The 23,776-nt window shown below is 40.1% G+C and overlaps 1 protein-coding gene and 1 pseudogene across 2 annotated transcripts in view; one reads left to right on the top strand and one right to left on the bottom strand.

Moving 5' to 3' along the window:
* The window catches only part of CREB5 (cAMP responsive element binding protein 5), a gene marked incomplete at its 5' end in the record, with an annotated part of 330,757 nt that overhangs the window by 139,972 nt on the left and 167,009 nt on the right, over positions 1–23,776 (top strand). The gene's annotated exons all lie outside the window — the stretch shown is intronic.
* LOC307057926 (small ribosomal subunit protein uS5-like) overlaps positions 1–23,776 on the bottom strand; it is a 56,499-nt pseudogene that overhangs the window by 8,476 nt on the left and 24,247 nt on the right. Inside the window, exons 2-3 of the transcript in view lie at positions 4,542–4,667; positions 2,700–2,774 (exon numbers count right to left, since the gene is read on the bottom strand). The product of the transcript in view is annotated as a small ribosomal subunit protein uS5-like (transcript). The remainder of the gene's footprint in view (positions 1–2,699; positions 2,775–4,541; positions 4,668–23,776) is intronic.

Raw genomic sequence — 23,776 nt, forward strand, 5'->3', positions numbered from 1 at the left:
ATGAGCCAGTCACAGAAAGACAAATACAGCAGGATTCTGTTTATGGGAGGTATCAAAAATAGTTGAATTCATAGAATCAGAGAGTGGAATGGTGGTTACCAGGGGCCCAGAGAAAGTGGAAGTAGGGAGTTCCTAATCAACCAGCATGAAGTGTCAGTCAAGCAAGATGAGTAAGCTCTAGAGACCTGCTGTACAGCATTGTACTAATAGTCAACAACAATGTATAATAAAGTGTAATAATAATAATATGTAATAATGTGTAATAAAATGTAATAATATACTTTAAAATTTGTTAAGCGGTTATATCTTATGTTAAGTGTTCTTACAACAATAAAGTAAAATTTTTTAAATTTTAAAGTAAAAATAGCCCTGAAAATTGAGAAGATCTGACCCTGATTCTAAATATAGGAAAAAATATGAATATGGCTATTCAGATCACCCTCACAGAACTGGTCATTTCTTAAGATTGATATGGTATAAGCCTAATAATACATTTTTGAATTAGATATAGCACTGGCTAGTGACCTTTTGATAATGCTTAAATAAGAGATTCATCAATATGGAATAATTGGATAGGAGGAAGAAAGAGTATTAACATGGTAAATTTTTTTGTACAGATCTATTAATAACAGGACCCTGGTGCCTTACTAGGTAAGCACCCAAACAGTCTTCTGACATCATATCTAGAATAGGATGGTCTCACTAAACCCCAGATTTGGATCTCCAGGAAGCTTCCGTCTTAAATTAAATCCTACTCAATAGTAAATAGATTTTGATTTAATATCCTTGAACTGATGAGTTTGTTTAGATTACTGTATGATTTAAACAGTAAATAAAAGTTGTCTCCATCAAACATATAGTTGGAACTGAATCAGTGAACGACTTAAAATTAATAGATCAGTGGAGCAGTCAATGCCAAGTCTCTGATTTATTCTCTGTTATTGAGGTAGCGGAAATAGAAGGAGCCTACTCTTTGGAAATGCCAAAAATCACTATTCCTGAACCCTTTATGCTAATATTGTTGAAGTCTTTGTTTTGGAGCCATCTGATGAGAAAAGCTACCTTGGAGGGAATTCCTTTAATTTCTTCAGTAACTAAATCCACTTGGAAGAGGTGGTTCCATTTATACCAAGTGTCTTAGTGAACAGTGCTACTAAAGAATTCTACTATTAAAGGGAACATTCTAGAGCCCACTTTCCCTATGAAATCACACCCACCAAGGTCATGTCTTGGTATCACCAGATCTTCACACAGGCCTGGTACCTAATAAAGATCATTATTGTCTCCAGAAGGAATCTTCTTTAAGTGATGAAGGTGTTCATAGGGTAACAGTTTCTAACTACAATTTATATTTGGCATTATGGAGATACTAGGAACCATATATCCAGGAAATGCCTATACCATTCACTTTTCCATACCTGGCCCCAGGATCCCCCCTTATTGTCATCCAGAGCCATCATGGTGAAGAGGAAAGAGGCCACAGATAAACCTGCATTTAATAATATGCTTATCCAGCCAGCCACTTTAGAGTCAAGAGATGTCTGTGAAGATTGCTGTGTCCTCTGCTATAGAAATGCCATTAACCAAAGAGACAATCAAATGAAAAAGAGAGAATTAAATGAAAATCTATGATCCAGTTATTATTGAAGATGAAGGAATGCTTGCTGGCATTAACATTTTACAAAACCAATGAGGAGTCCCTGAATTAATTTCACCTAAAGCCTAGTCCCAAATTTGGAATTGAAGGCTAATCGAAAAAGTTATATTAAATCTCTATTTCCAAAAGAATTTCAGAATGGTGTGGACATTTCCACATGCCTAATATGGCAACATCTCCTGAGGGCCCTCAGAACTGAGTGGCCTTGGAATTGTGCAGTGAGACTAGGGCAGCCCCTAGAGATGTCCAGACTAGGATTAGTCAGAAAGTCCAATCTAGTCTTGGCTGGCCCTGGAGATTCAGAGGGGTCACAGGGAATCCTGCGTCTCTGGTAGAATAATGTTTGCCTTGTCAGGCAGTGTGTAAAAAACTATTGGCATGCAGGGTTACTGAAAAATGTCGAGAGCCAGAAAGTTTGGGTTATGATAGTTATGAACAAAGGAAAGTATTTACAATATCCCCTTGCCCCAAAATAGATTTTAAACACTATACAAACACAATGGAATGTGTCCATTCATTTCTAAATGGGTCGTCTCCTACCCCCATGTTTAGGTCATAGCTATTTCTAGGCTTTCATGTGACAAGACCTTCACAGACCAAATTCAGTAGTGTCACTTCTGAACCAAGTGGCTGCATGCTTTGTGGTTTTCCCTTGTTTATTTTGTCTTGTTTTATTTTACACAGCTTGTATCACTAGCCTCCCAATCAAGGTCAGTAGATTGAATTCAACCCCATTCGTTTAAAAGAGCGATAAATTCATGCCAGCACCATGATCTCACCCCCCTGAGTAGCAGAATGTGGCTGTGCTGTGCTGTGAAGTCAGCCTTCCAGATGCAAGTGTTCAGTGTGACCCTGAAACCACACCTGAAAGACAGGATGGTGTCATCATACCAGCACGTGTTCTGACTTCAGCTTCATTTGTTAAGGGCAACGTGTATCCGGAGGTGAAAGAAAAACCTGAAATGGTTGATGTATTGTTATAATTGAGGAAGCGCCTGTAATCTAAATAAACGATATCAATGGAGAAGACTCATCCAAATACCAGCATGGAATTTCCTAATACTTGCTGCCAATTTGCTATCGAGGAGATGGTTAGGAAGTCTCAGGTGGATGCTAACTGCACAAGGGCCAAAAAGGATCTTATTACCAGGGTGGAGGTCAGTGATGAACATTGTGATATGAAGTCATATTCCTTGCAATGCAGCTCTTTGCAGTGTGCGAGGTTGGAGATCTGTGTGCAGGCAATGTCGAATGTTTCCTGTGGGTGAAACTGAGGTGAGGAGAGTGGCAAGTTTCTCTTGTCGCCAGGTGAATTCTTATACACATACACGCATTCGTTCTCTCTCTCTCTCTTTCTCTTTCTCTCTCTCTCTCTCTCTCTCTCTCACACACACACACACACACACACACACACACGCACACAACACCCTTCCTCCCTCTGATCATATATCCTCTTAAAGATCTTCATTACATCAGCCATGCAGGAAGGGAAAGAAAACCCTTACCAACTTGTAGTCATCACAGTTTCCCGTGAGGCAGCTATTACAAGACTATGAAGATGTACTCTAGCAATGAAGGGGCACCCAAAGAGGAGGAAGACTGCACCATCCTATGACAGCTGGGGCTGAAGAGAGCAGAATTACAGCTGGCATTTCTTAAACTTGTATTATGTGTACTGAGTGTTTTATATACATTTTCTTAGTTAATCTTCACATCAACGTCTTGAGGTAGGGACTGTACTTATTTCCATTTTATAGATGAAGAGATTGAGGCTCAGGGATGTTAAATGACTTATTTATGGTCACACAGATCCACTCTAAACCACTGTACAATGCAAGCCAAAATACTCCCATCTGCTTCTTTATATGAGAACGTATAGAATGACAACTTGTTGTTCTGCACCAAATATAGTCTCTACTTACATACGTATGAATACGGATGGCTCATAATATGTTTGGGCCTGAGTGTGTCCAAGATTTCATAGATGGACATTTGCACACTCTTATACTGGTAACATTTCGTCCTGTTAACAAATGTTTTGACCTTGTGGTAGCCTCTGGTCATATTCTAATATTTTTAGCCAAAGTTATAATAAAAGAATCTTTCTGTTTCAAAATAGCCTTGCAGATCAAGCTCTGTATAATCTGAAATGCCACTTCTCTGTTTGGGGAGGGTTAAATGGTTGTCTCAGGCCAGTGTTTAGTTCACATTCTATAAATGGCTCTTACTCCTTGATCTGACTCACTGTATGTATTACAGCAAAGTCACTTACAGATCAATTTATTTTTAGAATCTTAAAGAAACAGATTCAACAGGGAGTGTTTGTCAGACCACAGGCTAATGTGAGGGAAAACATACCTTGGTGAGGAACTTTCTGTTTGATTCCTCTGCCCACAGCTCTCTGTTAGTGATAGGCCTTTGCATGTTGTGTTAAATGTTTTGAATTATTTAAATAGCAGAGTGGCAGAATTTTATGCCAACATCTTACATAATAGAGGAGTTTTTGTGGTGTGCAAGTGGGAGAGCCTTTTGCATTTTAAGTAAAATAATGTCAGGAAATAATCAGCACAATTAATCTTCATAAAGAAGAGAAAGATTATATACCCATCGCCTACCTTGCAGCTTTGTAATGGAAATTTTCTTTAAGATCAAAACCCAGGGGCTTCCCTGGTGGCGCAGTGGTTGAGAGTCTGCCTGCCGATGCAGGGGACATGGGTTCATGCCCTGGTCCGGGAAGATCCCACATGCCACGCAGCAGCTGGGCCCGTGAGCCATGGCCGCTGAGCCTGTGCGTCTGGAGCCTGTGTTCTGCAACGGGAGAGGCCACAACAGTGAGAGACCCGCGTACCGCAAAAAAAAAAAAAAAAAAAAAAAAGATCAAAACCCAGGAATATGATAAGAACAGTGGTGATAATGATAATGGTGATGATGATGGTGACGATGATGAGAGCGGTGATGGTGATGGTGATGATGATGATAACCACCACCACCATTAGGAGAGATTCTGTATCTGTCCGTTAAATAAATACGGCATGCTGCCCTCTACAGGTATTCAATCTAAACCGGATAGTATCAAATTCATACAAATAGATGAAGCATCCTCAAACACACAGACCAATGTATAAATGCAAATTGAATATTGAAGCCAGTTAAATAAGTGAAACCTTTATGCTCTACAGGTCTCATTTGTGTGAATTCTGAAGCCAAAGAAGGAGCAAGCATTTAGTAATATTTATTCTAAATTTCTCTTCTGAATTTTTAAGTATGTATATTTGAGGCTAGTGTCAGAAGCTGGGAAGACCAGCTGGGAGTTTGTGGACTAGTTTTCTGTTGACACTAGAAAAAGCTAATTGTTCTTTGGTTTGCCTAAGGCCTGTTGTTTATGGATAACAGGTGTTTAATGAACAATTAATAAATAACAACAGGTCTGGAAATCTCAAATTTGTTTGCTTTTCAAAAAGGTTGGATTTTATACCACATTCAACTAACATTTTTAGAAACTAAGCTAACAGGCTTTGGAAAAAAAAAAGAGGGTCCACCTGGCTCCTTCTTCACCCTTCTACTTCTGCCTTACGCCAGTCAATCATTGTTATTTTAGTATCTGGGTTGAACGTTTTTCTCAATTTACTCTGTGCTCTTCCTTGCTGGGGATATGAACCAACAGAGGAAACACTGCTGGGGAAAGAGTCTTTAGAATTGATTTCTTGTACCCGCCTTCTACCCTTGAGTTTAGTTTACGTTAGTTCAGCTTGATCACTGCACTGTTCTTCATGTTATTCCTTCACTCTAAAAGGAAGGGCTGGTCAGTGGAGCTGAGAATCCCCTAGTCCTAACGTGCTGGGATTTTGCCATATGGGCCAATGAGAGCATAAAGCAGTAGTGATGAGCACCAGCTTTAGAGAAATCCTGGGCTTGTGTCCAGCTCCCTCCACTTACCTGCTGGGTGGGCAAGTTATAGAATGCCTCTGAGCCTCAGTTTCCCATCAGCAAAATGAGTACAATAGCATCTACCTCATAGGAGTTTTGGGAGGATTTTAAAACACACTACAAGATAAAGCATTTTATAAGTGCCATCTTGTTTCGTTCCCATGACTACCTTGTAAGGAAGAGACTACTCTCTCCCCAACTTACAGAATGAAGAAATGAAGCTTAAGGAGGTTAAGCAAATGAATCCAAGTTACAGGGCTGGCAGGTGTGGAGCTGGATTCAAGCCCAGGCTGAGGCCATGCTTTTGACCTCTGTGTCATTCAGTCAGATATCTGTATCCATTTTCCCCCACACATGTTACTAGGATGCTAAAAAGAATGTTTCACTTCACTCTCGAAGTCCTCCCTCTCCCCCATCATTCTGATTTCTTGCCAGACTCTGGTTCCTCCAACTGCAAGACGTACAGATGACAAGAGAGTCAGGCTCTGCCACCTACACTCTCAGTGCTTGGTAGACATGGAAGAAGCTACCAAAAAAATTCACCCTACCCCGTGGCTCTCAGAGTTGACTTATATAGTCAAAAAGAAGGGGATCCTTGTTAGTGGCTAATGTTAAAATCCCAAAGCGCAGTCAGCCAAAACCTCATCCAGATGCAAGTGTGTGGTCACTGGTCATGCATTTCTGTTTGCTGAATTCCATACAGCCAAGGCAACTGCCTTGCCTCGCTGAAGATCCACAGGGGAAAAAAGTTATGTGCACTAGTACGAAAAAACATGCAAGCAGAGTTCTCCCTTGTCATCAGGAATGTTTGATACAGCCGTGTTTATTCCGTGGCCTCCATCCATGATAAATGTGCCATCATTTCTCATGTGGGGAAAACTGACCCAGAGCTTCCTTATTGGCTGCTCATTTTGTTAAGATGACATAACATCGTAGAGGATAATCTATTGCAATCAAAACAATTTTGTGGAATTATAAAAGTGTATGCATTTTAGTGAAATAACTACTGCTAGAGTCTTTTTGGCTGTTGTCAGACTGAAAACGTGTATAAGTTGTCCTTAAGTACCATATGCTCCTTTTCTTCACCTAATTTCTTACATCCTCTGGGAAGAGTTTACGATAGTGATATTCTAACAAATCATTGTCTTTCCTCATTAGGTACACACATTTTATTAGTTCATTCTTTGCGAGTGTGTTTTTGTATATCTAAAATATGTAGTAGCCATTTTATGATAGTACAGATTCATTATTTTCTGTATATTCTTATCATAGATTGCTAGAATATGTGACCTTTGCTGTGTATGAAGAATGACACTCAGTTCTAACTTTAAATATCACTTTTTGTCAAAGGCTCCACTGGCTTTACCATATCTGAATTGGATGATTTTTAATATAAAGTACTTGGAATTGTTGAAGTATGGAAGAATTCAAATCTAAAATTAAAATTTCCTGGTGATCTTTTTGATACAAGCACTAGCTAATATTCATTGACTGCTTACTATACCCCAGGCTTTGTTCCAAGCTTTATCTGTATTAACCCCTCAATTCTCATAACCATCCTACAAGGTGCCCATTTTACAAACAGGAAAATCGAGGTGTGAGAGGTTAAGTAACCTGACCTTGGTGACACAGCTACTAAGTGCTGTTTCTGGAACTCAGACCCAAGGGGGTTGGGCCCAGCATCTGCTTTCTTAACCCCTCCCCTTTAATGCAACTTCGACAGTGGGGGTGATAGAATCCATTTTATTGCTTTTAAGGGACATTTACATACTCTTTTAAATGAATACAAATAGACTGTTATCTTTAGCCATAGAGAGAAGGAAGAGTCTATTTAAGAAGGGATCTAAACAATAAGCCATAATTTATTTTTTCTCATGCTCTATCGAAAGGCCTGGTGAAGGAGGCCTATTATGTCTTACTCCCCCTGGTGTTCAGAAAGGGTGCCTATGGGGGCCCTTAATCAGATGTAGGGAAAGGAGCCCTGGGAAGGCTTCATTTCCTTTCTGTTCCTGAGCTTGAGAAACAAAAAGCAGCTAGAATGTGATACAAGAGTTCCTTTTCTCATCTGTTTTTCCTCTCAAGGCTTGCAATAAGCTCAGCATCCATTGCTACCCTTGACGGCCAAAGTTATTAAAATTTCTAATTTCCTAAAATTTCTCCTGTCCTCCACCCCTATCCGTTCTGCCACACCCTTGGCCTTCTGCCAGGGCGTCTGGTTTTCCATAATTAGCATGGTGGTTCTGATAATCTTTCCCTGTCTTCAGCCCTGGCTGCTGGGCATATTTTCCCCCAAATCTCCATCACAGTTTTCCTTGTTATTGTTTGCTTGGAGTTTCTGATAGCCAATATTCCATGGAGAAAAATGTAAGATCACCTTGAATTTTCAAGTCAACTGAACTTCAGTTGTTTGTATTAGATAAACCGGCACTGGGACCCTTAATTTAAAGAGTGGCTCAGCCCTGGCTACCTGTGGCTCTCACTTAGGGAGCGTTAAAAAATACCAGTGCTTGGGCTCCACCCCCAGAAAGTTTGAATCATTTCTTCTGGGGTGGAGCCCAGGCATCAGTGTTTTTATTCTTTTTTTTTTTTTTTTTTTTTAATATGAGGTCATGGTTGAGAAACACTGGACTAAATTGGCTTAAGTTTGAATACCAAGACCCTGAAAGGCCTTGGTTCAGAAATATATTAAATTCATTTAAATGGACAGTTGTAGTTCCTGTCTGTTTTAACCTGTTTGTTAAAATGTGAAAAGGGATTTTTGCTATACAGCCTGTTCATCCCCAAATTAAAGGGAAAAGATGAAGTGCGTGGCACTTTTGAAGTACCCGCTGCCCCGGGCATCTCTGGCCACATCCTTTGCAAGAGGCCAAAGTGTTCTGTAGCTGAGATGTTTCAGCTTATCTTCAGCCCTGAGGCAAATCAGGACAGTCACCAGAAATCATTTTCATGTCAGTGCCTGGTGCATACTGGGTGTTCAAGAAATCAAAATTTGTATGTGGCTTAGTACAAAATGCAGGGGCTACTGTTACTGTGTGATTTTGGAGATGAGTCTGGTTCCTCATCTGTACAATAGATTTAATAGTGCTTGCCTTACAGGATTGTATACAAATTGAATTACATAATTTATACAAAAGCTGCTGATCTACCTGCTACCACGCAGCAGTCACTCCTCCCCAAAGATCTGGAAACTCTTCCCAGTTCAGAGGAGGGAATTTCTCTCATACTGTCATTACTATGATATTGGCTGACATCATCAATTTTATTTTTCAAGGAGGTCAGCGAGTCCTGTCATATCTCCCATCTGTAAGACCCTAAAGACAGACAGCGACCAGGGGCTTTTGTGGTTTGTGCTTACAGCACATACAATAAGACCACGTAGGTTTCCTGGACTTCCCTCTGTTGATTTACTGAAACCTGTTACTGCCAGGGCTGCCACAGCATCCCCGCACGCCTGCCTATTGTCCATAGCCTGTCTGGTCACCTCCCCTGGTTCTGAGTCCTTCCAGCAGGCTTACCATCTGTCAATCTACTTTGCCCTCAAATTCTTCTTGAAGAGGTTTCAGCACCCAAGGGAAGTTAACAGGCTCCTCCAGAACCCAGGGGACTTGGCCAGGAAATCTGCATTTCGAGGGGTAAGAGAAGAAGGAGATGACTAGAGAAAACCAGCAACTTCTGTGTAAGCATCCAGAGGGGGCAGAACTGGAGAGAGAACAGTGTGAACTCAGAGAATATCACGTCCTGTAGGAGGATGGACGTGGTGGTCAAGGAATAGACTTATGAAGTCAAACAGTAGCCACTGAGACATTAGAGAGGCTCTGTTGCCTGTTAGTGCTCTTTGTGTAATATTTCTCTGACTTTGCTAGGAAAATCCTTCTTAGACATGTCCTCTGCTGTGTTCATTCACTCAGCAAACCGTGATGAAGTGCCTAGCCTTGGCTAAGCAGAAAGGACAGCCTGACTCAGGGAGTACAGTCTGGTGTGTGCGCGGTGGGGGAGGATATGAAGCAGCCATTGAACACTGATAGATTTAACTAGGTTAAAAACAGTCAAATTAAAAACAAACAAAAAACATAAGCCAAACTTCTAATGCCTTTCCTCCCTCATGTTCCCTTTTTCCCACTTAACTAGTGGATAGTGGTTAAGAGCCCAGACTTCTAAGTGAGGTTATCTGTTCACCACTACCTGTGTGATTTTGGGCTAAATGATACCTCACTTTACGTCTCTGAAAACTGACATCATAAAAATGCTTACAGATTGTTACGGAGATTAAATGAGATAATACACGCAAAATCCTTAGAAAAGTGTTAAGCACATAGTAATCACTCAACAAAGGTGAGATTATTAGTATTAATCCACCAGACTATGTTAAGACAGAGAGTCTGAGGATGGACACACAGAGGCAGGCCCTGTAGGGAAATCCAAATGACTAATTTATTGTCCCATTCTCCTTTCACCCTTCCCTCAGAGAGTTGTTCTGGAATCACGCACCCGGTGTACAGGTCAGCCAAACTTTTCGGCTGCTGCTGGTTCCTGAACTCTTCTTTCTGGCCTCAATTGACAGAGCTGAGAGGCTCTGGGCAGCCAACAAACAACTCTGTATTTGCAGTCGAGCAGGCAGCTGGCAAGTGGGGAGTTTCGTTGCTCCAAAAGAGAAGCAGGACAGTCAGGGGCTGAATGGTCTCTGCTGCTTTCAGAAAACTCACTGGCCTTCCAGAGTTAGTCAGGACCCTGGACCCATAGGGCTACAACATTCTCCTCCTGAGGTAGCCTTTACTTCTTAGGAGTCTCAAGTCTTCCCAAAGCTCTGACCCTCCCTGATTCAGATATTCTGAACAGCTGTCTCAGCTTTGTATAAGGGATGGTATCTAATAAATTTCAAAAGTTAATCTTTGTTTATCAGAGATGTCATTGACATATAAAGGCTATTTGCCAAGTTGAGTTTCCACCATCAGAGAAGCATAGGTATTGACTACGTTTCTATAAACATCAAACTTTTGACCAATGATGGACCAAGGAGCATAGATTTGGAGGGACGGACTTCTACATCGCATTCAGAAAACATGGACTTCCAAGGTTGATAGGATCCTCAGAGGTCTCCCAGTCCAAGCTGTCCATCTGATGGATAACTTCCAAACAGCCCTAAGAGGTGGCTGCCCAGCTTCTGCCCAAACCATTCTGTGATGCCCTGTGCTCACCAGCTCCTACAGCACCCTGCTCCTGTGATGCCTACTTGGACAGCTTAAAATTGTTAGAAAGTACCACTTTTATGGAGTCAATTATGTTTTTCTGGATTTCTACCCGTAAGACTTAGCACTACTCATTTGACTTAACACTAAATCCATGTATCCCTTCTCCAAAATGTTGCTCACTTCTCATACCAGCTGATTAATTACCTATTCCTAATAGCAACTTCGGGAACAATTAGAGATCTACATTTCAGTATAGTCTGTTTGAAATTCTTATTCTCAAATCTGTGTTTTTTGGAAACCCAAGAATACTTGAAACCAAGTTCTGAAAAAACATGTGTTTTTCATTTTCACCTGACATACTGCATCTTAAGGCATCATTCTGGGTGTGCAGCAGCTGAAAAAGTTTGAAAAAATGTAACTGCTCAAAACTAGAGTGATACGGGGACACATGGTGAAGCAAAATGGTCAGTGCATAAAGCAGTTTGGTGTATGGCTTGGGGCTTGGAATCATTCCGATTGCATAGATCACCATATAAGAGGACAATAGCATGGTTAAAAGTCTCAAAAGTTTCCAAATACATTCTTAACCATTTTTCACCTTGATTACTACCCTACTAGCTAAGAGAGTGACTTTTTGTACACAGAAGACGTATGTCAATAGGTTCCTTCAGTATTAATTCAACATTTATTTATTAAGTACCTTCCTTGTATTCCAGGCAGAGAATCAACACTAGAAGGTATGCGTGACTATCTTCCCCACGTTACAGAAGAGAAAACTAGTACAAACATTAGTAACTTACCCAAAGTTATGCAACTAGTAAGTGGTTGCACTGGGGTTAGAACCAGAGATCTGGCCACAGAATGCATGGTCTCAACTGCCACCCAGCACCAACAGTGGGACACACAGTCATGTGGAAACCTTTCAGCCCTGAGCTGCTGAGTGTATCTTGAGCAGGACCATTTGTTCTTTTTCTCTGTGGGAAGGATTTCAGGATGCTGACTCCAAAGCATCATCGGCTTTAATCTGTCTCTAAAAATTCTTCACTCCAACTCCAGTGTGTGGGGTTTCCCCCCAAGTCATTCAAAGCAATTCTCTAACACCAGCTGGGTGTCCTACAATTCAACACAATTCTGACACCATCTATCCAGGGATAGCATCAGATTGCACATGTTAATGGTTCAGTCCCACAAAACTGCCCTCCACCCCACTTCAGACACCTGTTGCCAGTCTAGGTTGTCACCTGTGCTTCTGACCAGGACCAGCTATAGATCAGAGATCTCCATGATCCCTTCCTTGGGTTCAGTTAATTAGCTGGAGCAACTTACAGAACTCAGAGCAACATTTTAGTTACTAGATTACTGGTTTATTATAAAAGGATATAACTCTGGAACAGCCAGATGGAAGAGATGCATAGGGCAAGGCATGTGGGAAGGGGCACGGAGCCTCCATGCTCTCTCCTGGTGTCACTCTTTCCAAATCTCCAACCCAAAAGCTCTCTGAAACCTGTCCTTTTGGGTTTTTCTGGAAGCTTTGTAACGTAGGCATGGTTGATTAAGTCATTGGCCGTTGGGGATTGATTCAACCTTCAGCTCCTCTCTCCTCTTGGAGGTCTGGGGGTGGGACTGAAAGTTCCAACCCTCTAATCACGTGGTTGGTTGTCCTGGCAACCAGCCCTATCCCTAGGTTGGTGTGTCCAAAAGTCACCCCATTGACATAACAAAAGACACCTTAGGAAATTCCATAACAAAAGACACCTAGGAAATTCCAAGGATTTTAAAAGCTCTGTGCCAGAATCAGGGATGAAGACTAAATAAATAATTCTTTTGTAAGTCACAGTATCACAGCCTCCCAGTGGGGTAACCTAACCCCCAAGTCTCCCTTTCGTGCCCTGACAGTCATTTTGGAGTTGCTTTCTGTGTGGTGTGTAGTAGAAAGAACCCTAAGACTGAACATTGGAATTCCTGAGTTAGAGTCCCAGCTCCCTCAGATAAGAGCTTTGTGACCCTGGGCAAGGCACTCCATCCCTTGAGATTCAGTTTCTTCCTTTGTAAAAATACCCATCTCCCAGGTTCGTGGTAAGGATTCTTTGCTTTCTAACAAATGTTGACCACCTCGGACGTGCCAAGCACTTGGTGAAGTTTTGGGTATGCACTGGTAGATAAAATAGACGTGGGTGCTGCCTTTTTATAGAGCCTGCAGTCACGTGGGGAAGGTAGACAAGAAGTAAGCAAACACATGGATAATTGCAAATGGAAATGAGGGTTCCGAAGGAAATGAAAGAGCTCAGCATTAGGAAATGGAGTGGGTGGGAGCACCTGCTTAGGTAAGGCGGCCAAGGATGGTCTCCCTGGGAAAATGTGTCCAAAAGATGAGGACATACCTGCCAAGTGAAGAGCAGGGAGAATTTCAGGCCTAGGAATGGCATCTTTACAGGCTCTGAGCTGGGAAATATGATTAAAGAACATTTATCATATATGTGTATGAGGGCCCTTTGTAAACCAAAATAGGATAAACCCATGTAAAAAACTTCAACTGCAAACAAAAAAATAGCATGGGCCACATGCAAAGTCCACCTCAGACCATGTTCTTCCCATAAGAGTCAAGACTAACATTCTAACCCAGGGAAGTGTGTTCCATTTCCACAAGATAACAGCCTTTATCCTTCACACCAACATTTTAGGTGCGTGGACTGAACAAACACAAGCAGTAATGTTTTCCTTGATTTCCATCATCTACCAAGGAACAGAACTTCCTCCCTCTCTCACTTTTCCATTTCCTCTACCTCCTGTCCTTGCAGATTGGGCAACAATTTCTAAAAATTTCCTGCAGTTGACTGATGACAGGACATGGGTGTCTGGAGTCCAAACTGCCTGACTAGAGCTAGGACAAGATGTTGAAAAAGAAGCAAGGAGGGTCCCTGTCTGATTCTCTGCTGACGCCTGGATTTGGGGGTGACTGTCAGCAGGGCTGAGCTCCTACTTTTCTCTTCAAATGTTTTGGTGTTTAAATCGTTTTGTTCAGCATCCTTAAATATGTCTATAGTACGTAAGGAACATTGGTAATGCTAAGTCAGAAAGGACTTATTGTAAGGGGATCCTTGGAGAAGGTAGAATGCTGCCGCTTACTTCTACTTAGTGTTCCTTACACAGAAGATGTAACTGAAGTATCAGCAACAGTGTCACCAAGAGAAGATTTTTCAGCCCACCCTCTTGAAGGTTAGCCAGCCCCTGACCCTAGTCATCCTCTATGACATCACCCATTGTCACTTTCTTCACAGCATTTATCATTCTCTGAAATACCATATATTTATTTTTTTTATTATTATCCACCTTCCCCAATACAACGTAAGCACCCTAAGTTCAAGGAACTCACCATCCTGTTCACCCTGTGTACCCAGTTTTCAAAATAGTGTCTATAGTTTAATGGTTACTCAGTGGCTGAATGATGAATGTATCCATAGATCAAACTATAGTAATGACAGTGATCACTTCCATAGCTCTCATCAAGTTCTAGGCACTCCTCCAAGTGCTTTAAACATCTAATTCACTTAATCCTTTGGATAAACACATGAGGTAGGCATTAGTATTGTTCCTATTTGTAGATGAGTAAACTAGGGCACAGAGAAATGGAGTATTTTGCCCAAGCTCACACAATACGTGCCAGAACTCAGATTCAGACTCAGACCGTCTGGCTCTAGAATCTACACTTTCATCCACTACACTGATATTCCATAGAACATGTTGTTGTTCCAAAAGAAATATCCATGATACCAAAACAAAACAAACAAAACTCTTTGACCACAAAATTATTTTCCTCAAATGAGACTCTTAATCAGTTTAACTAAAGGAAGATTCAAGTGTGTTTGTGTATTTGTGTGTGTTTGTGTGTGTGTGTAAAGAAAAGAGAGGTAGAAAATTTGGTATTGTGAATGTTCTTTTAGGCTGAATTCTTGGATTATCTGGAATTACTTTCGCTTCTGCCTACATCTCACACGTAGAAAAATACTTTTGAGAACACCTGAAGAGAAAGTAAAGAAAGTGTCCCTTCTATAACAATTAGTATGTAATTTCTACCCTGTGCAGGGTGCTCACACACTAGCCAGGCCAGGCTGAGAATGGTGAGTCAGGAACCGTCCCTGGCATCCTTCTGATTTGCTGGTCACTTGGTGTATGGATCTAACAGCAATGGTGGCGACAGTGGGGACTCAGGGTAGAGGGGGTCGGGAAGGAGGATTATGAATGTATGGGCGTCATAAGCTTGTCCAAAGAAATAAATACAGAGGCAGTGGCACTGCATCTCTCTTTGAGTCTCCTTGGTCTTGCATCTTCAAATCTAAAAGATAATAATCTAGCCTGTCTCCAGTTATTGGACAGCACAAATTCCATGCTGCCTATAAAATGAGACCAAATCTCTAAATCACTGTTATCTGAAGCCAGGAGTCTGGCTCTTAAACAAAAGAGTGAAAAGAAAATCGATGAGTCTGAAACCTAAGCCTGTCTTCTTGGCTATCTGATCAGTTAAGATTCCCAGAATAAAATGTAAAATGAAGGTAATTGATAACAATTTTGAGCCTCATCTTTTTCTCAAAGGTTGGCAGTGTTTTGTTGAGTGTGATCTTGGTTTTTCCCATTGTAGCCTTATAAAATGATGTACAGATTTCCACATGAGTTTCATCTGAACTTTAATCTATGCATCCAACCTGTCTCTGAACAGCCACTGGAATCTTTTGGCTCTGAAGGAGTTTGTTTTTATCTTCACCCAAAGCTTTAATCATGCCATTTCCCTTTCAGACCAGTTGAACAAATAAATGCATACTCATGAATTAAAACTAGTATTTTATAATAGGACGGGCAAAAAAAATCCAAATCTCCTCATTATATGCTTTACTCTCTCCTTAAGGGAAAATATTTAATATTCTACATCGTTTGATGATTATAATTTTAAAATTATTATGAGCTATGCATCACAGAACTTTTTCATTGTACCATTCACTGCTTAAAAAATGTAGATGGCCTGATGTCTAAGGACCTTGCAAGCCCTCCTGTGTGTATCTTGCCTTATTTCCTCAGTTGTCACACTGGTTCTCCTCAGTGACTCATGCATAGAGCTTCAGTTATGTAGTTCTTGTCTCTTTTTTTCTATAAAACAAAATCCTACTACCTATCCTTCAAGTTCTGCCTTCTTCCCTCACTTTCTAGCTCTGGTCCACCTTACTTTCTGAACTCTTAGAGGAATTTAATCTGTATCTCTAGTATCCTCCTTTAATTTTATATTTTCATCTTTAAAAAATGTTTTCTACTATTACAATTGCCTTTTCAAGGAGATATAAGCAGCTTAAGGGTAGAGCACTATATCAGTTAGGAATGCATTTACCTGCAAGTAAGAAAAAAAAATACAAAAAAGACGCTTATTGTTCTCATGGAACAAGAAACACTTAACCCCCAAATAGCCAAAGCGATCTTGAGAAAAAAGAACAAAGCTGAAAGTATCATGCTCCCTGATTTACGACTATACTACAAAGCTACAGTAATCAACACAGCATGATACTGGCACAAAAACAGACACATAGTTCAACAGAACAGAATAGAAAACCCAGAAATAAACCCAGGCTCCAAGATCAATTAATCTATGACAAAGGAGGCAAGAAAGTACGAGGAGAAAAGACAGTCTCTTTAATAAGTGATGCTGGGGAAACTGGACAGCTACATGTAAAAGAATGAAATTAGAACATTCTCTCATACCATATACAAAAATAAACTCAACATGGATTAAAGATCTAAATGTAGACCAAAACCCATAAAACTCCTAGAAGAAAACATAGGTAGACACTCTTTTTTATATATTTATTTATTTTTAGCTGCATTGGGTCTTCATTGCTGTGTGTGGGCTTTCTCTAGCTGCAGTGAGCGGGGGCTACTCTTCATTGTGGTCCGTGGGCTTCTTATTGCAGTGGCTTCTCTTGTTGCGGAGCACAGGCTCTAGGGACGCAGGCTTCAGTAGTTGTGGCACACGGGCTCTAGAGTGCAGGCTCAGTAGTTGTGGTGTGTGGGCTTAGTTGCTCCAAGGCATGTAGGATCTTCCTGGACCAGGGATTGAACCCATGTCGCCTGCATTGGCAGGCGGATTCTTAACCACTGTGCAACCAGGGAGGTCCTAGGCAGAACACTCTTTGTCATAAATCATAGTGATATTTTTGGGGATCTGTCTTCTAAGGCAAAGGAAATAAGAGCAAAAATAAACAAATTGGACTTAATTAAACTTAAAAGTTTTTGCACAGCAAAGGAAACCATTGACAAAACAAAAAAACAACCTACTGAATGGGAGAAAATATTTGCAAATGATATGACAGATAAGGGGTTAATATACAAAATATACAAACAGGTCATACAGCTCAATATCAAAAAAACAACTCAATTAAAAATGGGCAGGGCCTCCCTGGTGGCGCAGTGGTTGAGAGTCCGCCTGCCGATGCAGGGGATACGGGTTCGTGCCCCGGTCTGGGAGGATCCCATATGCCGCGGAGCGGCTGGGCCCGTGAGCCATGGCTGCTGAGCCTGCGCATCCGGAGCCTGTGCTCCGCAACGGGAGAGGCCACAACAGTGAGAGGCCCGCGTACCACAAAAAAAAAAAAAAAAAAAAAAAAAAAAAAAAAAATGGGCAGAAGACCTGAATAGACATTTCTCCAAAGAAGATATACAGATGGCCAACACGCACATGAAAAAATGCTCAACATCGCTAATCATCAGAGAAATGCCACGCAAAACCACAATGAGATATTACCTCACACCTGTCAGCATGGTTATCATCGAAAAGTCCACAAATAACAAACGTTGGCAAGGACATGGAGAAAAGGGAACCCTGTACACTGTTGGTAGGGATGTAAATTGTTGTGGCCCGTATGGAAAACAGTATGGAGACTTCCCAAAAAACTAAAACAGAACTACCATATGATCCAGAATTCTACTCTTGGGTATATATCCAATGAAAACAAAAATACTAATTCAAAAAGATACATGCACCCCGATGTTCATAGCAGCATTAATTACAATGGCTGAAATATGGGAGCAACCTAAGTGTCCATCAACAGGTGAATGGACAGAGAAGATGGGTATATATATATATATATATATATATATATATATATATATATATATATATATATATTACAGATGAATACTACTCAGCCATAAAAAGAATGAAATTTTGCAACAACATGGATAGACCTAGAGAGTATTATGCTTAGTGAAATAAGTCAGACAAAGAAAGGCAAATACTGTATGTTATTATTTATATGTAGAACAAAAAAATAAAATAAATGAATATGACAAAACAGAAACAGGCTCACAGATATAGAGAACAAATTAGTGGTTATCGGTGGTGAGAGGGAAGGAGGAAGGGCAAAATAGAGGTAGTGGATTAAGAGGCACAAACTACTATGTATATAATAAATAAGCTATAAGGATATATTGCACAGCATGGGGAATATAGCCAATATTTTATAATAATTTTAAATGGAGTATAATCTATAAAAATATTGAATACTGTGTTGTACACCTGAAACTAATAAAATATTTAAATCAGCTATACTTCAATTAAAAAAATTAAATAACAAAAAAGAAACACCTAACGTACTTAAATCAGTAGACCAATCTTAACAGATTTTTCAGTCTTTTTTATCATCATGAAAGGGTTATTAGAACGTTTGACTCAGCTGACAAGCTGCCGATGCAAGAGATATTAGCTGTTTTAAAACCATAAACTCCCCAATTTAGTCAACAATATTCTAACTTTATACTTCTTCTGTGCTCTATTTGTCCCCTCTCCTAGACTGTAAACTCCACGATGACTGGTATTATGCCTGCCTGTTATATCCCTAATGATTTGTGGAATGAATAAATCACCATAGTCACCCAAAACTCTTCTACATAACCTACAACTTGGTAGTTTGTGTTCTATATATTATTTAGTGACTCTGAAAGTCTCTGTCGTCTATGTATATTTATTTTGGTTTAGGGTTGCTAATTTTTGGACCAACAAATTTCAGTTTTCTGCTTTACAGTGTCTCTGTTGATTCTTTTATTCACTCATGCATATTGTTTTCTGGGTCCAGTCACATTCCAGAAAGGCACGTGCAGTTAACATGGTGCATCCCAAACTCTTGGCAGCCCACCTGAAAATTCTCAGTTGCTCCCAAGTCGTGCCATTGTTGCATGTAGCTCAGATCTGTGCGCCAAGATTGCTGAAGAGATGAACAAAAGCATGTCCAGCCACCAGTCAACTGAGCATGCCAAAGAAATCAAATAAAATCAACAAATAGTTATTGAGCAACAAAAACATAGGATTGCAGACTTGGATGAAACCTGAGAGATCATCTGTTCCAATTTCCTCCTTTCTAAAAAAAAGTTTAATGTGCTGGTTTTTTCTTTTCATATTTTAATCTTCTTTTTAAAATAAGCAAATAAATTCACACAATACCCCTCATTTAACAAAAGAGGAAAATGAAGCGCAAGATGACACAGATAGTGAGTGGCCAGAAGCCATATTTGTGCTTCTGGTTTCTGCCCTATACTTCTTAGAGGGACCATGTCTGGGGTTCTCTGCTGGGGAGATGAAGGACAGAGGAGTAATAGTAACAGCCTTCATCTGTGGGATGTGTTTAGAGCTTTTGCACATGTGATCATCACATTTGAAAGGACTGACAAGGATTACTAATACCACATTACTGATGAATTTATCATCTTCTTCCTCCTCTGGATTTGCTCTTCCTTCTGCATTTCCTGACTCAGTGAGGGCCATACCATACACCTGGTCACCTTCTTTCTGTGTAGCTTTTCAGGTATGATAAAATAATTTGTTTATATATAATGATTTGTTTTAAGCCTCCTCTCCTAGGCTATATACTCCATGATAACAGGTATCATGCCTGCCTGTTAAATCGCCAATTATTTGTGGAATGAATAAATCACCGTAGTCATCTAAAACTCTCCTACATAACCTACAATCTGGTAGTTTTTGTTCTATGTAGTATTTACTGATTTTGAAAGTCTCACGTTTGTTCTTTTGTCTTCATTGCTACCATAACTGCCTTAGTTCCGCCCCTCATCACCCTTTCTCTAGTCTCCTAAGTGGTCTCTCTTATCCAGCCTCCACACTCTTCAGCTGGAGTTACTTTTCTCAAACACAAACTTGATCACATGATGCTTCTGAGCTTAGAAAATCTCCAGCTTCAGTGGGGCCCTATAATTTTCATTCATTCATTCATTCACTCACCCCAGAAATGGTTTTTGAGAGGCTATAATTTGGTAGGCACTGTATGAGAGGCTTCCTATGTAGAGGTTAATATAATAGTTTGCTCTCAAGGAGCTTGTAGACTGATGATAAACAAGTATAAAGTAGTTAAATATCTAATTACCATTTGTGATGACACTCAGTACAAAGGAAACAACTAGAGTGGTAAAAAGGAGACTAATGGAAGAGGGCAAAGGACAAGGGAGAGAGAGATTTAGATGGGTTATGCAGGAAACGCTTATCTGAAAAGTGACGTTTCACATGAGACCCCAAGGATCAGAAAGAGCTGTCCACGTGAAGATGCAGAGGGAGAAGGATTTTCACAGAAGGAACAAGGGATGAAGGCCCTTTGGTGGGGAAGAAGTTGCATTCTCCGGTCTGTGAATTGAGGATGTTGCTGAATCCTTCTAGTTCCACAAGTCAATTAAGAACTTATGTTTAAATGTAAAGTATTTGGTGATTTACAATTTTTAATTTTATTTTTTACTGTATCACTGTGTTTTTCCAAAAACACTTGGTAAATAGTTAGACCAAGGAAGATTAGTAGATCCTAGGTCTGGAAATTAAGAATTCAGATAGCTCAGTGCTTCAGACTGTATGGTCTTATCAATTTACAGCTTGACACATCTTCTTTGGAAAATTAGTATGTGTCTTTCGGAATCTTTGTTATTATAGTCATTAGCCACAGGACTTCCTTCCCTTGGTATAAACATTGACTTAAGATATTTAATTAATGGTTTTTGCTATATTTTTCCAATGTTTATCAAATTTCTGGGCTTCTGTGTGCTGATGCAAGGGTTCTTTTGAGGTATATCAGCAAAGATACGGACTAAACACCTATAATATGTAACAATCCCTATAGTGTTGGTCAGGAAAATCTTGGCCCAGTCTTCATTCAACTTACTATCTTAAAGAAAGAGATCAGACATATATGTATCATATACAACATATATATAACACATAAATGCAGAACTGGTTGCCACGAGGATATACATGTCCTTTCTCTCTAAATCTTAAAGAGAATATGTCAATGTAATTGCTACTATTACAACTTATATCAATAAAAATTACTCCACATAGCCTTTAGAAATTAGTCCATTTTGTAGATGAATAACTGAGACTGATCATCTACCAATGATTTTTTTTCAACTCACATAGCAAATTAGAGAACCAAATCTGGACATTTTGTCTTCTTTGAACAGGAGGTTAGATCATAAGTAGGGAATACTTTGTGCACTCCTTCCCAAATTTCAGAGAAATAAAATGTTTACAGTCATCTTTTTTATCCTGATTTTTATGTATTGCATGAAAGGAAATTTTATGTATTGCATGAAAGGAAAATTAGCACCTCTACTTATTTGAAATACAATCTGGCTTCACTTTTTGAAAAAAAAATTAATGGAATATATTGGACTGAGAATGTGTAATGCCCTAGCCAAGTAGCCTCCCTGCTGTACTTCACGAATGCTTCATAGCGTTTGTTTCTCTGGACCGACTAAATAGTAATGACTCAGCATAATGATTTCAATTTCTCCTGATACTCAACTAGGGTCTGATAAGTTTCTTGGCCTAGTCTTATCTTTGTTTGGCCTTGAGCATTTTCTAGAATAAGTCCAACATTCTGATGCAAGCATAGGTCTCTTCTTAAGTCAGAATACAACAAAACAAAATCCCTTAAAACAAATGTGCTGCGCTAAAATGTTAGCAGACATTTACTCTAGAAAAGGGAGTAAGCATTTCAGTAGGTTTAATTTTTATGTCCCAAGAGATATGAACTAAGAAACAGAAATATGGACTTCTGTGGTATTTATTACATTCTTCCTGAACTGTATACCTTTTATTTCTGAAAAGTGAGCAGTGAACATACATCTATATTTAATAAAAGGAATCTATATTTCAATTTTTTAGTATGTGAGAAAATTCAAAACAAAGTATCCATCATTCCTTGCTGTTGAATAATGCAGCTGGGCACTTGAATAATGCAGCTGGGCATTAAACATGGACTCGAAGACCACACAAAGCCTTATCTGAAACTCACCAAGAGCAGATGGCAGGAATCCTGATGTCCTGTCTTATCTACTATGTAAGAGAACCCAGTTCTCCACCAAGTTTAAACTACGACAGGCAAGAGCTAGTTATAAAGGAGATTTATTTGACACTTAAAAGAATTTCAGGGCTTCCCTGGTGGCACAGTGGTTAAGAATCCGCCTGACAATGCAGGGGACACGGGTTTGAGCCCTGGTCCCAGAAGATCTCACATGCCGCAGAGCAGCTAAGCCTGTGCGCCACAACTACTGAGCCTGCGCTCTAGAGCTTGCAAGCCACAACTACTGAAGCACACGAGCCACAACTACTGAAGCCTGCGCACCTAGAGCCCGTGCTCTGCAACAAGAGAAGCCACCACAATGAGAGACCCACTCACAGCAAAGAAGAGTAGCCCCCACTCACCGCAACTAGAGAAAGCCCACGTGCAGCAATGAAGACCCAATGCAGCCAAAAATAAATAAAATAAAATAAATTAATTAAATTAAAAAAAAAAGAATTTCAACCCTGAGGCCAGCAGTGGTGCTGTGGAGTCAAAACAGATGTCTCTCAATCCTTCAGGAGACCACAGGAACTCACAACTGGTCATGTTTGTAGTCTTCCATGCACTCACAGCTGCAAAAACTTGAGAGCTCTCTGTCTCTCTCTCTGTCTCTCTCTGTCTCTCTCTCTCTCTCTCTCTCTCTCTCACACACACACACACACACACACACACACACACACACAAGCAGATGGACATAAAAGAGGAATATAATCCCTCTGTATCCACTGCATACAGGATAAAAACCTGGCCTCACAATCTCAGATCTGGGAAGAATTTGGTTGAAAATGCTAACCTCAGTGATTACCTGCACTAGAGCATCGGAGGCAAATGAACAGGGTGCCCTGTTCTGTCAGCTCAGTGCCGAACTGTGAAGCTCTAGGTAATGAATCAAGAGCCTGAGCCACAGAGTCTAGTTCTCCACCAGGCTGTTCACACCAAAAAAAAAAAAAAAAAAAAAAAAAAAAATGTGATGAGCAACCTTCACCTCGCTGATACTACTTAGATGTTTCCATTTCTACCACATGAACTCAACGACAACGCTTCTGGGGTATGTTGACTGTGATCACATATGGAGTAAAAGAATGCCAAAACACTGTGATGTTGGTAAAAAGTTGATCAAACATCTTTCAAAGCAACAACAACCATGCAAAAATAACAATTTCAACAACTACTACCCCAAACTATAGATACTTGGCAGTTCATATCACCATTTGAAGAAAAATGCTTCTTTTATATTATTCCTATCAGATGATTTCTTATGAAAATTGGATTAAGGAAATTAGATTGAGAGCATTTTTAAAAAAAATTTACAGTGATCTTAGGAAGAACTTATGGAAGTTTCTTTCATACGGTGAGCTCCATAATTAAAAGGAATTACAAAATATGAGCCAGCCACATGCCGAAAGAAAATGAGCCTTGACATTGAGAATGTGACAGGACAGCATTTTAAAATTACATACCTCTTGTAAAGGCATGAAACTCATGTCTCCCCTTCTTCAAGCTGGTAATTCCTACCTAGCGCCCCAGAGCAAGACCCCCTTCCCCAGTGTACTGAGAGAAAATTTTTTCCTCACCTTCACTTCACTGGTCATTGTAGCAGCATGGCCCTGAGAAGGAGTTTTAATATC

The sequence above is a fragment of the Hyperoodon ampullatus genome (assembly GCF_949752795.1).
Source record: "Hyperoodon ampullatus genome assembly, chromosome: 9".
Lineage (NCBI taxonomy): Eukaryota > Metazoa > Chordata > Mammalia > Artiodactyla > Ziphiidae > Hyperoodon > Hyperoodon ampullatus.